Genomic DNA, 15,415 nt, shown 5'->3' on the forward strand with positions numbered 1-15,415 from the left:
CTTTAAGCTCCGCGAGACAAGTGCGTAAAACCGTGTCAGTAAAGCAAAGGGTCTTTATTGGTGACCAAACAAAACAAAATAAAGCTTTTCTTCAGCATCCAAAACGTCACAACAAAAGTCCTGCTTGTTTCCAGCATAAATTAGGAAAAAGTCTTTCTTCAGAAAAACAACCAAAAGAAAGGCACATACGTTTTTAGTAGAAGTCCTCCAGACCTTCCCTGCAGACACAGCTTCACTTCCAAACTACTCAAAAGTCCTCTCTGAGCAGCTAGCAGACTTCCATCTTGTCCTCACAGGTGCACTCTCCCAACTCACTCACTCCCTCCAGCATCACTTCCTGCTTTAATGGGTGGTTGTCTGTGAGATCTTAACCCCTTGTGCGCTGGCTTCCAGGGTTTAGGAGTGGAGGCTTCATCCCACCCAAATAACACTTTGGAGCCTCCAAAATTCCAGGCCCCAAACTACTTTACTAAGATAGAGAAGACTGCGAGCCAGTCCTCTCTGAATTAGCGCCTGCCTGGAACTTTTCACCCACTTTTTGGGTGACCCCCTGAACCTTCTACCTCTATTTAAATGGACCATAGTCCAAACAGTGGTGCCGTATAGCACCCGTCCAGGACCCACCCCCGGTGTCCTGTACAACAGCCATTGACATGTCGCCGAGGTTAACACGTGAGGAGCGGATAGAAATTGTGTTGATGTCTGGTGAACGCAGTAACCGGGTCATTGCAGCAGATTTCAATGCAAGACACCCTACGAGACCACCCATCTCCCATGCTACAGATAGCAAACTGCTTGCTAAGTTTCGTGAAACTGGTTCAGTTTTGGATTTGCCAAAATGTGGACGCATGAAATCTGTCTCTAATGAAGAAACATCAGTGGCTGTCCTAGCTTCATTCAGCAAGAGCCCACAGCGTAGCACTCGCCGCATGTCACTGGAGAGTGGCATTAGTCGAACATCCCTTCGGCGGATATTAGCTACTCACAAATGGCACCCTTACAAACTCCAGCTACTGCAGCATCTCAACGAGGATGACCCAGATCGGCGCACTGAATTTGCAGAATGGGCAAAACAAAAATTGGAACAGGACCCTCAGTTTACGCAAAAAGATTTTGTTCAGTGATGAGGCAAACTTTTATGTGAATGGTGAAGTTAACAAACAAAACCACCGCTATTGGTCTGACACTAACCCACATTGGATAGATCCCTCCAAGACTGTTGGAACAAAAAAAATGATGGTATGGTGTGGTATATGGGGTACAAAGATAGTAGGGCCATTCTTCATCAATGGAAACCTCAAGGCCACTGGATATGCAAAATTGCTACATGATAATGTGTTTCTCTTTTTATGCACTGAAGCTGGCACGTTCCCTGAGTTTTTCCAGCAAGATGGTGCACCACCACATTATGGGTGTCAGGTCCGAGCATTCCTAGATGAACAGTTTCCTGGAAAGTGGATTGGTCGTCATGGGCCAGTTGAATGGCCCCCAAGGTCTCCCGATCTGACCCCCTTAGACTTTTATCTTTGGGGTCATCTGAAAGCAATTGTCTATGCTGTGAAGATACGAGATGTGCAGCACCTGAAACTACGGATACTGGAAGCCTGTGCTAGCATTTCTCCTGCGGGTGTTGCTATCAGTGTGTGATGAGTGGGAGAAGAGGGTTGCATTGACAATCCAACACAATAGGCAGCACATTGAACACATTTTATAAGTGGTCAGAAACTTGTAAATAACTCATGAAAGAATAAAGTTACGTTAAAACCAAGCCCACCGTTGTTTTTCTTGTGAAATTCCCAATAAGTTTGATGGGTCACATGAAAAAACAAAAGTTGGATTCAAAATGGCCAACTTCAAAATGGCCACCATGGTCACCACCCATCTTGAAAAGTTTCCCCCCTCACATATACTAATGTGCCACAAACAGGAAGTTAATATCACCAACCATTCCCATTTTATTAAGGTGTATCCATATAAATGGTCCACCCTGTATATTAAATCTGAGGAATTACAGGTTAGACATTCTTTAATATCCAAATGGAAAGATTTCTGAGTAGACTGTATTACAGTGGTTTTCTTTGGGAACGTAGTAATTTTACAGTTATTGCATTTTCCACTGTGAAATAAACCGTTCAAGTTTATCCATTCTGTTGTGGATTTTTTGATTAATTTATTGGGTTTAATCGTTGGAGCAATTTTAAAATTTAAACTTGGTGCTTTAGTGTATGTAATGCATGGTGTAATAGGTAGTAGCTCACCAATTATTTTATCTCTTAATATATAATGCCAGTGTTTTCTTCTAATTCTTTCAACCTGTTTATACTGTGATTGAAATGGTAAAATAATTTGTATAGATTCATCCTTCTTTATCTCATTAGAGGCAACCGGTAGGAAAAAAGATGGTCTATCCATAAATATCACCTTATTAAGGGAGGTATTAATAATTTCCATTGGGTATTCTTTAGATATGAATTGGTTTTTCATTAATTGAGCTTCCTCCTCAAATTTGTCGCTATTCGTACAATTACGTTTTAATTGCCGGAACTGACTTATAGGAATGTTCAGTAGCCAACTGGGTAGGTGGAAACTTAAGCATAATATATAGCTATTTCTAGTTGTTGGGTTTTGGTAAGTACTACAAATCAATTTAGAATTTTGTATTGACATCAATAGATGCAAAAATTCTATCTGGTTTTAGTTTTATTAGCTGAAAATTTAGATTTTTTTCATTATTATTGATCTCTTCCAAAAAGTTGTATAGATCTTCGGGGGCTTGCTAAATAAATAGAACGTCGTCTATATAACGTCACCAAAATATTAAACTTTTTCCCAGTTTCGGTTTAATGGAGGGGAGGAAATCATATAGCACATATGTCTAGAATTTAATCGAGAAGAATCTATGAATTTGATACACTGATAACAGGGGGACTGAATGCAGAGCTTGAAATTTTTGGGTTCTTGTAGATAATGGATGGGTGCCCTCCATCGACGAGACATCGATGTCAGGCTATTTTACCAGCACATAGATCTCTAAATTGAGTCAAAATATTTCATTTTTATTTATGAATAAAATACCAAATTTACAAAACATTTGGAAAAATTAGCAAATTTCAATTTCTCTACTTTAATAATAGATAGTAATACCTCCAAAAATAGTTACTACTTTACATTCCACTTATGTCTACTTCATTTTTGGATCATTTTGAAAATGACATTTTTTTTTTTTTTGGGACATTTGAAGGCTTAGAAGTTTAGAAGCAAATCTTTAAATTTTTAGGAAAATTTTCAAAACCCAATTTTCTCAGGACCAGTTCAGTTATAAAGTCACTTTCTGGGGCTTCATATTAGAAACCACCCATCAATCACCCCATTTTAGAAAGTACACCCCTCAAGCTATTCAAAACTGATTTTACAAACTTTGTTAACCCTTTAGGTGCCCCATGAGAATTAAAGGAAAATGGGAGTGAAATTTCACTTTTTTTTTGCAGATTTTAAATTTGAATCAATTTTTTCTGCAACACATCAAGGGTTAACAGCCAAACAAAATTCAAAATCTATTACACTGAATCTGGAGTTTACAAAAGCACCCCATGTGTGGTCAAAAACTGATGTATGGGCGCACAGCAGGCTTCAGAGTGGAAGTAGAACCATATGGCTTTTGGAGAGCGGATTTAGCTGGAACGGTAATTGGGAGGTATGTCGCATATGAAGATACCCTGAGATGGCCCTACAGTGGAAAGTGACCCCAACAAGTGACCCCATTCCGGAAACTATACACCTCAAGGAATATTTCAAGGTGTGTAGTGAGCCCTTTGACCAATCAGGTGTTTCACAGAATTAGGAAACACTTATGTCACGGTGGGGAGTAAGGGAAACCCCACACCGTACAATGTAAAAGAGATAGGGGAAGCAACTAGACCAGGCTGCCAAGAAAAGGGAGCTGTCACCTCCTAAAGCATCCCTAAATCTGTCCCTGTTCTCCTAACTGTATGAGCCGACCCTTAAGGTAGGAGGGCCCATACACTGGAAACCTCAGAACCCTGAAATCCCTGAGGTTAGGAGACAGGGACAAGAGACAACCAGGTTCATCCAAGACATTGATGAACCATAGTCTCCACAGGCCTAGCTGCAGGGAAAAGAGGACGACTGAATACAGCAACAGAGTCGGCAGGTAAGAACACCAGAAACACACTTACCTGCCGCAGCCACCACGACTGGAACCCCTGCATAAGTACAGGTGCCCACCCACCAAATAGGACACCATACAAATAACACCACACACCGGAATCGAGCACACCTGATACTGCCTGGGCCCCATACAGCAAGGTGCACGGCAGCCCCAGGCAGCACTGCATCCAGACTTATGGTTCACCTCTCTGGGATACCAGCCCCCTTCCGAAGGTATCAACATACCAGGTGACAAATAGCATACATGCAGGGACCAACACCAACAACAGCCAAGACATGTAACAACCAACAAAATGCTTCACACACCCAGAACATAAACCCAAACCACACATACAACAAGTGAGGGTAAAGGTACATGGAAGGTACAAAGGGAGGACAATTTATGTTCCATAAGGTGGCCCTCAAGGACTAGGCAGAAACACCCAGGCAAGGAGCAAAGCTCCAACACCAAGCAAGGCTGTAGTACAACTGCCCCCAGCCAGCAAGCCACAGGTATATATCAGGTTCGATGCCACACCCAGGAAACACCTTAATCCCCACTAGCCAGAAGATTAACCCCTTGCTCACCAAACAGCAAGGAGGCAGACCTTAAAGGGGAAGTGCACATGTAAACTGCAAACAACACATTGCCAACGGCAACCAGTCTGCATGGCAGCCGCATCATGGTCAAACAACAATATGACCTTCACAACTTGGCTGCGAAAAGGAAAAATTTAATTTTTTTCCAGAAAAAGTTGCTTTACACCCACATTTTTAACTTTCACAAGGGGTAACAGGACAAAATGCACCCCACATTTTTTCCCATTTCCCCCCAAATACGGCAACACTCCATATGTGCTAAAAAAAAAACCAGCATGGCAGGGCTCTAGAGTCAAAAAGCAAAATATGGATTTTGCTGAGCTGAATTGGCAAACTGATTTTAGGTGCCATGTCGCATTTAAAAGAATCCTGAGGTCCCCAGAAATTGAAAACCCCAAGAAGTGACCCCATTTTGGAAAGAGCACCCCCGTACAAACATTTTAAGTGGTAGAAAGGGTACTTTTCAGCAAACAGGTGTCTCATAGAAGGCAGAAACACTTGTTAAAGGATTTCAAAGTAAACATTTGTGGAAAAAAATAAAAATTACTGGCAGACCCCAATTTCTTTCCACATGCACCCCAGTATGTGTTCCCCATTTTCTCCCTATTCAGGAAACACCCCATATGTGCTTGTAGACTGCTGTATGGGCGCACAGCAGGCAAACAGCTAAATGTGAATTTGGCTGGCAGGCCTGAATTGGCAGACATGGATTTCAGGTGCCATGTTGCATTAAAAAAATTCCTGAGGTCCCCAGAAATTTAAAGCCCCAAGAAGTAATCCCATTTTGGAAAGTGCACCCCCATACGAACATTTTAAGTGGTAAAAAGGGTACTTTTCAGCAAACAGGTGTCTCACGGAAGGCAGAAACATTTGTTAAAGGATTTCACAGCACACATTTGTGAAAATGAAAAATTACTAGCAGACCCCAATTTTTCTTTTTCACAAGGGGTTAAAAGAGAAAATGCACCCCAGTATATGTTCACCATTTTCTCCCCATTCAGGAAACACTCCATATGTGCTTGTAGCCTACTGTATGGGCGCACAGCAGGCAAACAGCTAAATGTGAATTTGGCTGGCCTGAATTGGCAGACATTGATTTTAGGTGCCATGTCGCTTAAAAAAATTCCTGAGGTCCCCAGAAATTAAAAACCCCTCTGGAAAGAACACCTCCGTACAAAAATTTTAAGGGATAGAAAGGGTACTTTTGACCTAGCAGGTGTTTCATAGAAATGAATATGTAGTTGTTGGTGAAAAGTGGATCTGTAAGCTATGCGGACTAAATCAGAGGTATAAGGTGGTAAAACTACAGGGTACATCAAGGATGAAATAAAATGAATACTCCATGGATGAGTGGTAGATTTTAAAACACTCCTGCATGCAGAGGCCAGGTTTTTAGGGCAGGTTTCGCAGTGGTAAATGGTGTCTTTCCTTATCCCCCTTTTGTAAGACACCCTGCATCTTTTTTGGGTCCTTCCCTGCCTTGCTGTCTGGGCGACTTGACCTGGAAAATGTTGCCCTGGTACAACATTTCATATCATAAGTCCTGTTCCGTCCGGATCTACGTTGTTATTCTGAACTCCAGTACCCTCGATACTTTTCCACTAATACATGGCTATACTAGCTGGGGTTCCATGTCTATTTGAGTGTCAATCACCATTATCCCACTCACTCTTATACATTCGTATCACATTTGTATCACAAACGGCCCTTGATTGAAACTCAATTAGTGTATGAAAGCATGACCAATCTAGGCCTTTGACAACGTTTTATAAGCCATGTATATGTTCCAAATGGACAAGATCACGATAATTATTATGATCACCAAAAGAGGGTGCACCAGAATGTTCAAGACTTTCGTTGCAGAGGGAGAGTATCCCGAGAAGACATCCCACCAATGATGTGATGTAGCCTCCTGTATACTTGATCCCATTTTTATCAATCTACCACCCACAAATGTAGTAGTCACAATATGCTGAGCAAGTGTCTGATTCAAATATTTTATATGATTTTTTTAAATCAAATCTGATGGATTTATAAGGTTATATAATTTAGTCAAATTAAAAATCCCATTGAGGCACGTCAAGCGATTCCACAGACCAATAACGTGACACTACTTTTTCTCTGTCTCCCTGCAATATGAATGTTTCGTTTTGCCAAGTAATGGAAGACAGATTTCCAACACACCCTGAAAAAGGAACTGTAAAGGGGGAATATTGATCACTAATATTTATGTAAATATCAATAATTAATATTCATAAATGGGAGGAGTCGTCTATGGATGACTCTGCCTATTTATACCTTTATATAACAATACAATACTTTCACTATACTTTACACTAGTCACTAAGCTAGCTGCATGCGCCTTACTAAACTAACTATCGCCAATAACTACACATCACACAGATAGTTACAAGTAGCAGTATTTATTACCAACAATACACTACGCACGCAATACACTAACAATACAGCACTAAATATACAATACTAAACTACACTACACATTCCCAAATTCCACCCATCAACTAACTATACAGTTCACACATACAAGTATTAACAACCCACCCCCCTGACTACTTTCTGTCCCTATGGGGTACAATAAGGGTTAACAGTGGCGCTGCAGGGGCGAGTGCAGACCACAGACACAATAGAATACTTTGTCAGCACTGCAAGGGTTAACACCCTGCAAGTGTTAATCAGGAGATCAGGGACACGACAATGATATCCAGGGGAGTAGGGGTTTGGATATGTTCGTTGGTGGGATAGTGGTTTGGGCAAGTAGGGGTTAATAGGGATATGGGAGGAGGTATAGGGATCGTTGGTGGGATAGGGGATGTGGGCAAATAGGTAAGAGGGTGATATATGGGAGGAGGTCGTTGGTGGGATAGGGGATGTGGGCAAGTAGGGGTTAATAGGTAAATCGTTGGTGGGGTAGCGGTATAAGAAGAAGGGGATACTCAGTCTTAGATGCTCGTTCGTCTAGGGTGATCCTCGCCCGCCAAGGAGGGGGGGTCGCTCCGTCTTTCTCCCTGAGCGCCGATTGCGCTCTCCTATCATGGTGGGGTCCGGTCCTTCCTCTTGAGTGCAGGGGCCGCTGGATATTTATCCCCGGCGGCCCGGACTCCAGCACCGCCCACCAGGGGGGCGGGGGCGCGCGCGCGCCCATCATCCACGTGGGCCGGCGCAGTGATATGACGTCACTGCGCCGGCCCGCACATCGGGGATTATAGATATATATATAGAACAAGGGGCCACAGTTTATATATATATATATACTAAGGGGGCACATATTTCCCACAGGGGCCACAATGAGTCCCTGTGGGTCACCATGGGCAGACGTGCGCAGATGCTGGGCACATCTGCACACATCCTCCCATAAAGTGACCATTAATGCATGCACATGTATCATACATGCAAGCACGTGTTTGCATGCATGTATGTATATATATGCAAGCATCTCAACCCTTCCTCAACAGGAACAGTCATGTTCCATACTACTGGAGTGCCACTAACCATACAAATGGCCTGTGGAGTCACTTCAACCATCATTGTGTAAGTCAAAGGTAAAATATTCCACTTACATACATTTACCGTATTTTGCAATAGACATGGTTCGTATACAGCAGATTGTAATTTACAAATACGTCCTTCTAATGTCTGATCACACAGAGATAAATCATGAGTCCTGTTTTCCTTATCTATAGGTGTGCCATATAATTCTGGGCTCCTATAATGTTGAGTCCCAGCGGCACCTACTATTAATGGCATCGCTTCATATATGCACATAATATTTGATTTAGTTACATTATACGTAATTATAGTGCCTAAACAGGTAGTATCATTGCAGACCATCTTTTGGGATTCCAGATGTATCCAACTAGATTTAGGAATACTGGAATTGAATACAGCCCTCCACACTTGTTCATCTCCAGTCATTAACATAATTTGCATATTCACTTTCTGTTGTTGTTGATAAATGGTCTGCAATGTACACACCGTCCAATTTACAAATTTAGCTATATTCATATCAAACCCTAAAGCTAAATTATTCGAAGCATTTAGAAGATTATTCATCATACTATCCACCCCAGCAGAAATTCTGGCCGGAGGAAAGATAGTAGGCATCCAATTAGCTTGCAAGATTAATGCATCATTAATTTTACTCCCGGCATTATGCATTCGATTAGCTAAAGTCTCAATATCAAAACCATTTATTGTCCCTGTTAGTGAGCCGTATCCTCCCAGCAAGGTATCATACCACACCCTTTTTCTTCTGGTTTTACACTCTGTAGAAGGAGGAAACAATACTTGAGCATGGATAACCGTTTTTTGGGCATGTTGACCCACTTTTTCACAGGTAGATGGCAGTCTTTTTATATGTCGGAATGTAGAATCGTGGTATCTAAATTTACAAATACCAAGTATTGCACCCACCATGATCAGTTAGTTATCCTCGTAGCATTATTACATGAAAGTACACTCAAACGTATGCCATATGTGGTGTTCACACATCTTAAAATAGCTTATTTTTTTTCTTCCCTTTTAGAGAAAGGATAGTCTGCTGATTGCGGGCAACACGTTATGTTGACCTCTGAATCCATAGTTATGTACCCATCACCTTGGTGCACCACATAAATAGGGTGGAAACCAATATCATTGGGTGTGCCAGTCCAAAATGTTTTTTGTAGAGTTAGATTTATCATTAAACAAGCCTGCCCTTCCGGGCAAGTATAACTATCATGGGTCCCATTTTTGGACGCATTCTTCCAGCCCCAGGTCCATCTAGATTTTCCCTCAGTGGTAACCTTGACTCCTGGCATCCAGGCTCTAACCCCTGAAGCGACCAACAACACGATACCAAGGCTTCCAAGGATAGTCTTTACGCTGCTCTGTAAGTCAAAACAACATAATTCCAATTATTTACGTAAGTAAAATTTTTCTTGAGGAATGTATTCCCATTTTTCTTTTCCTGGTATCATCTAATATATAAAATCTCTGTGTGAGTGCGCTGTGTCCGTGTGTGTGTCACCAGTTTTGCACTGGGCATGCGCGGCGTCCAATCAGGGCACAGTGCGACACACGGACACAGCACCACACACAAGTTTCCCCCGCCGCCGTCCGCTCCTGCCACAGTTCCCCCACCGCCGTCCGCTCCTACCACAGTTCCCCCACCACCGTCCAGTGCGCCGCCTTCGCCGGACAGGGTGTGGTCTGTGTGGACAGCGTGTGGGGGGCCCTGTTGATCGGCCGGAGCTCGGTGTGATGATTGCTCTGCGCGCCGGCCAATTCTAGCGCCCGTCATTGTAACAGGCATACCGTCTAGTTATTAATAAAGTTCTGTCCTGTCCACCTTTTCTCCTCCCTCCCCTCTATGTCATCTAAGTGCAAACTTCCGGGCAGGGCCGTTTGATCCTCCCTCCACAAGTCATTGTCTCCTTAATACTGCATGAGGTTAGATCCCTGGCGTTAATTGAACATTCAGCTTGTAACACATAACCATACATACATGAAAACAAACAAGTCTGACAGTACAGATAACACATGTAGGTCCCACAAGCAACATTTCAACACACAAACATACCTGGGTTCCAAAAATGTCCCAAATGAAAAGTTCCCAATGAGCATTACAAAAAAAAAAAAAGCCCCCACACTTTTAGATCTTGCTACAGCTTCATATATTCATATATTACACACAGTTCATGGCCACATGGACAAACTTCACACACAACACTCCAAAGACATACTGATGGGGACAGTGTGATGCTAATGTCTGTAAAGCGCTGCGGAATATAGTAGCGCTATATTAGTGCAATAAATAAATAAATAAATAAACTTCAACACATCTATCCTGGAGTCTGGTCATTCACAATCCTTGGAAGGCTTCATCAGACACTCAACAGCCTCCACACAGTGCCTCTTATCTCACACAGGTGGATAGCCCCCGTTATCTGCCATCGTACAAGTACCCAGCTTTCCTATAGCTTTCCTATAACTCATATACAGGTATTCAAAACCACACCCAAAATTGGACAAGAGAGAGAAACATATTGTAAACTCAATTGCCCATTTCTTGGCAAACTGCACATCCTTCATGTCATCTCTCCTACAAACAGAAAGTAGCACAAACAAATGCAAATCCTATTATTCAAGACAAAACATAAAAAGTGCATGTTAACAGAATAAGACAACCCAATCAATACGATGCCATATGGATTTAAAGGGGTTCTGCAGTTTGTTTAAACTGATGATCTATCCTCTGGATAGATCATCGGCATCTTATCGGCGGGAGTCCGACACCCGGGACCCCCGCCGATCAGCTGTTTGAGAAGGCAGCGGCGCTCCAGGAGCGCCGCGGCCTTCTCACTGTTTACCGCAGGCCCAGTGACGTCACGACTAGTATCAACTGGCCTGGGCGCGGCTAAGCTCTGTTCACTTGAATAGAGCTTAGCCGCGCCCAGGCCAGTTGATACTAGTCATGACGTCACTGGGCCTGCGGTAAACATTAAAACCACTTACAAATACCATGGTAAAACATACACAAGAATGGTTTTGCCCTCTTTTTTTTTTTTTTTTTACGTTCCACACATTCTTTCGAAAAAATAAAAGAGCAAGTGGTGAAATATGAAACAAAAACAAAAAATTATTATCTCCACTCTGTCTCCTTCTGCAATCTGTATTAAATCAAGGAAATACAATTTACAATGCAGCATTTCAAGTCCTAGTTTATTCACTTGCATAATTCATTTAAGAATACCCTCTGTCTCCTGTCAACATACTTTCATTCAGTTAACCACCATTGTCCTTCTCAGGGCAAACACTTATTTCGCTTTTCCGACTGTCACTTTCTGCATACAGTTTACAACATCTACTGGATCTACTTCATGCAATGTTGACAACCAATTTCCACACAATTCCACCCCAATAGGACCAATTGGAGGCTAATAATGCTGACACAAAGAAACACATCTTTTCTAATATAAGGACATCATTTCCACTAAATGTACACTTTTTCCAGATTATTGGACCTTTCCTTTTTCTATATTTGGTCTGGGCTACCTTTATGACAACAGTTTCAGCAATGTGTTGGTAATGCTCTAATTTATCCTTGATTAGTGTGCGACCACACTGCAAAAGGACAATCTGTCCCTCTTGCTCAGTACTTTTCTGCTCAAGTTGACCACATTATTTCCAAACTTGTTGCAATCTTGTATGAGCCTTTTTATAGGCTGTCAATAAAATCCAGCAACGTCTCCCTAGAGAGACTACATCACCTGCCTTAGCAGGGACCTCCTTGAGTACTTTAACAACATCAAGAGGTTCAATGCCCTTAAACCTACTCTCCCATGATTCCGCTAATCCTGCCCCAGATAACTCTTATGAAATTATGTTATATGGAGTCTTGATCCAGACGGGAAGCTCCACTTTCAACCTTGTCTTTAGATTTTCGTTTAAACATCCTGACACCAAACAGTTAATCTTCAAAACTTTTCGGCAAACTGATAAATGTCAATATTTTGCACAAAGATACCCTGGTACCTGTGGATCTCTATGCAAAAAGTTATTTTCAAATACAAATGTTTGTTTCAAAGATATATCAATTTAGTATCCTGCCGACTACGCCAATTTATGTTTTGCCTGTGTAGGAAGGCACAAGGGGCCGTCATTGATGGAAGGCATGTGTCACCGAGGTTCCTGGCCTCGGTGAGGTAAGAGCCGGTAGTTTTAAGTGTCAGCGGCAGCTAGTGCTGATTGACACTGTTTGTTGTGAGTATGGCTGTGAAGCCGATCCGGGACGGCTCATACTGGGAGTAGGAAGTGGTGGGTGGGTGGCTTCTCCCCACGCTCCAGGCCGGGTCTTTACTGGCCTATAAAACCCAGCCACCAGTCTCAGCTGAGTGTGGATGATCCTCCATCTGACAGGGAAGCTGTGGAGACTCTGTTTTGGGATCTGTGAATTGGTGCCATGCTAAAGGCTTGAAAGCCGCATGCTGGAAAACAGGCACCTAAAGCCTGCTGTGGATGGCTGGGGGAATAACTGCTAACCAGGTGAAGATTTTGTTCTATCGACATTGCATGGTGTGAACAAACACCAAGACTGTGAACGGTCATTTTGAGTTTCCTTATGTGTGAATAAACACCGAACTGTTTAAAGAGGACCTTTCATCAGAATCAAGTATGTAAACTGAATATACATACATGGAGAGCGGCGCCCAGGGATCCCCCTGCACTTACTATTATCCCCGGGCGCCGCTCCGTTCTCCGGTTATAGGCTCCGGTAAAGTCATAGTTAGGTTCCACCCATTTGAGCCTGCCGCGGTCTCCTTAGCCATGCTATGAGCTGAGCGCTGCGATTGGCCAGCGCTACAACATAGGAGAAAGACGCCGGCAGGCTCAAATGGGTGGAGCCTAACTATGACTTTACCGGAGCCTATAACCGGAGAACGGAGCGGCGCCCGGGGATAATAGTAAGTGCAGGGGGATCCCTGGGCGCCGCTCTCCATGTATGTATATTCAGTTTACATACTTGATTCTGATGAAAGGTCCTCTTTAAGTTAAAGACTTTGTGATTGCCTCTATACTGCGTCCGCTAGACTCTCTACCAGAGCAAAACCCCACAACTGATAAAAGTGTAGCTAACATTACTACGGAGCGCTAACTAGCACACAGACTAGGACCTTAAGTGAGTTAAAGCAAAACAATTACTTTATTTATGATAAATGATAATAAAATTATGGTTGACAATAAGAGTTATCGTAATTATAAAACTACAGTTATCTTGACTATCATGAGTAAGTAAGTAAAGCATCAATACATCACCATATATTGTAGCATCACCCGTTGCCCACAGATTGGGGGATTAAAACTAACAGCAAAGGGAAGAATCTGGGAACAGCGCAAGGCACGTCTGCAGCGTCGTCAACAAATGCCCTTGGAAACTGTCTATTTTATACCATGTATAGTTAGATGAGCCTGTGATCTTGGCATGTGTCACGGAAGACGTGCACAGTATAAAAGATAACACACCAACCAGGCTCTGGACGAGAGACAGGGGAAGGGTCACCTCCTAGTTTATCCCTGACCTCTTTCCCTGCACTGCTCAGCCCACAGGCAGACCTTGAAGATAGGTGTGCTGTGTCCTCCAGCCTGGACTGACAAAACCCTGAACTCCCTGAGATGGTGAAGCGGGGATATAGGAGCAGCCTGCTCACACAGAACCTGGATGGGAAAGATGACACCAACAACCAAACTAGAAATGACACTTATCTCTTGAGAGCAGGAACTGACAGCCAACCTTCCCTCCAAACTTCCCAGACCAAAATGATCAGTATAATCCGCTCAGAGCACTTAGCTGGAGACCATTTAAACTAATGACTCCACCCAGTGCACCTGATGAGAGGCGGATCCAGCACGGCACCAAAACAAATACTAAACTCGTGCTGCTATCCTGGCCGACCTCCGCACATCGTCAGAGTGGGGCATGACAGTACCCCCCCTTCTACGGGTGACCTCCGGACACCCTGGACCAACCTTATCCGGATGGGACCTATGAAAGGCCCTCACCAGTCGGCTGGCGTTGACATCTGACGCCGGAACCGACATCCTCTCCTCAGGACCGTATCCCCTCCAATGCACCAGGTACTGGAGGGAACCCCGCAGAACTCTCGAGTCGAGAATCCTGGAGATCTTGAACTCCAGGTTTCCCTCGATTAGAACAGGAGGAGGAGGCAATGGCGATGGTACCACCGGTTTAACATATTTTTTTAGTAAAGACTTGTGAAAGACATCATGGATCCTCCAAGTCTGGGGCAGATCCAGTCGAAACGCCACAGGATTGATCACCGCAGAAATTTTATACGGACCAACAAATCTTGGACCCAGTTTCCAAGATGGCACTCTCAACTTGATATTCTTAGTGGACAACCACACCAGATCACCCACACACAGGTCCGGACCAGTCACACGTCTCCTGTCAGCCATTCGTTTATACCTCTCACCCATCCTCTCCAAATTCCCTTGAATCCTCCGCCAGATAGAAGATAAGGCAGAAGAGAATCTCTCCTCCTCTGGCATCCCGGAGGAACCAGACCCAGAAAAGGTACCAAACTGAGGATGGAAACCGTATGCGCCAAAAAATGGCGACTTACCCGTGGACTCCTGCCTACGGTTATTCAATGCAAATTCTGCTAAGGACAAGAATGAGGACCAGTCCTCCTGATTCTCAGCCACAAAGCACCTCAGGTAGGTCTCCAAGTTTTGATTGGTACGCTCCGTCTGACCATTCAACTGTGGATGAAAAGCCGACGAGAAAGAAAGTTGAATGCCAAGTCGAGAGCAGAACGCCCTCCAAAACCTGGAGACAAACTGCGTGCCCCTATCAGAGACCACATCCGAAGGAATACCGTGCAATTTCACAATATTATCCACAAAAATCTGCGCAAGAGTCTTAGCGTTAGGCAGACTTGTTAGTGGTATAAAGTGAGCCATTTTACTGAAACGGTCGACTACCACCAAGATCACTGTTCTCCCGGAGGAACTCGGCAGGTCCCTAATAAAGTCCATGGACAAATGCGTCCAAGGACGAGATGGAATAGACAATGGAAGAAGTGAACCAGGCGGTCGAGTATGAGCAACCTTTGACCGAGCGCAGGTT

Source organism: Bufo bufo, chromosome 4 (assembly GCF_905171765.1).
Source record: "Bufo bufo chromosome 4, aBufBuf1.1, whole genome shotgun sequence".
In the NCBI taxonomy this organism is placed as follows: Eukaryota; Metazoa; Chordata; class Amphibia; order Anura; family Bufonidae; genus Bufo; species Bufo bufo.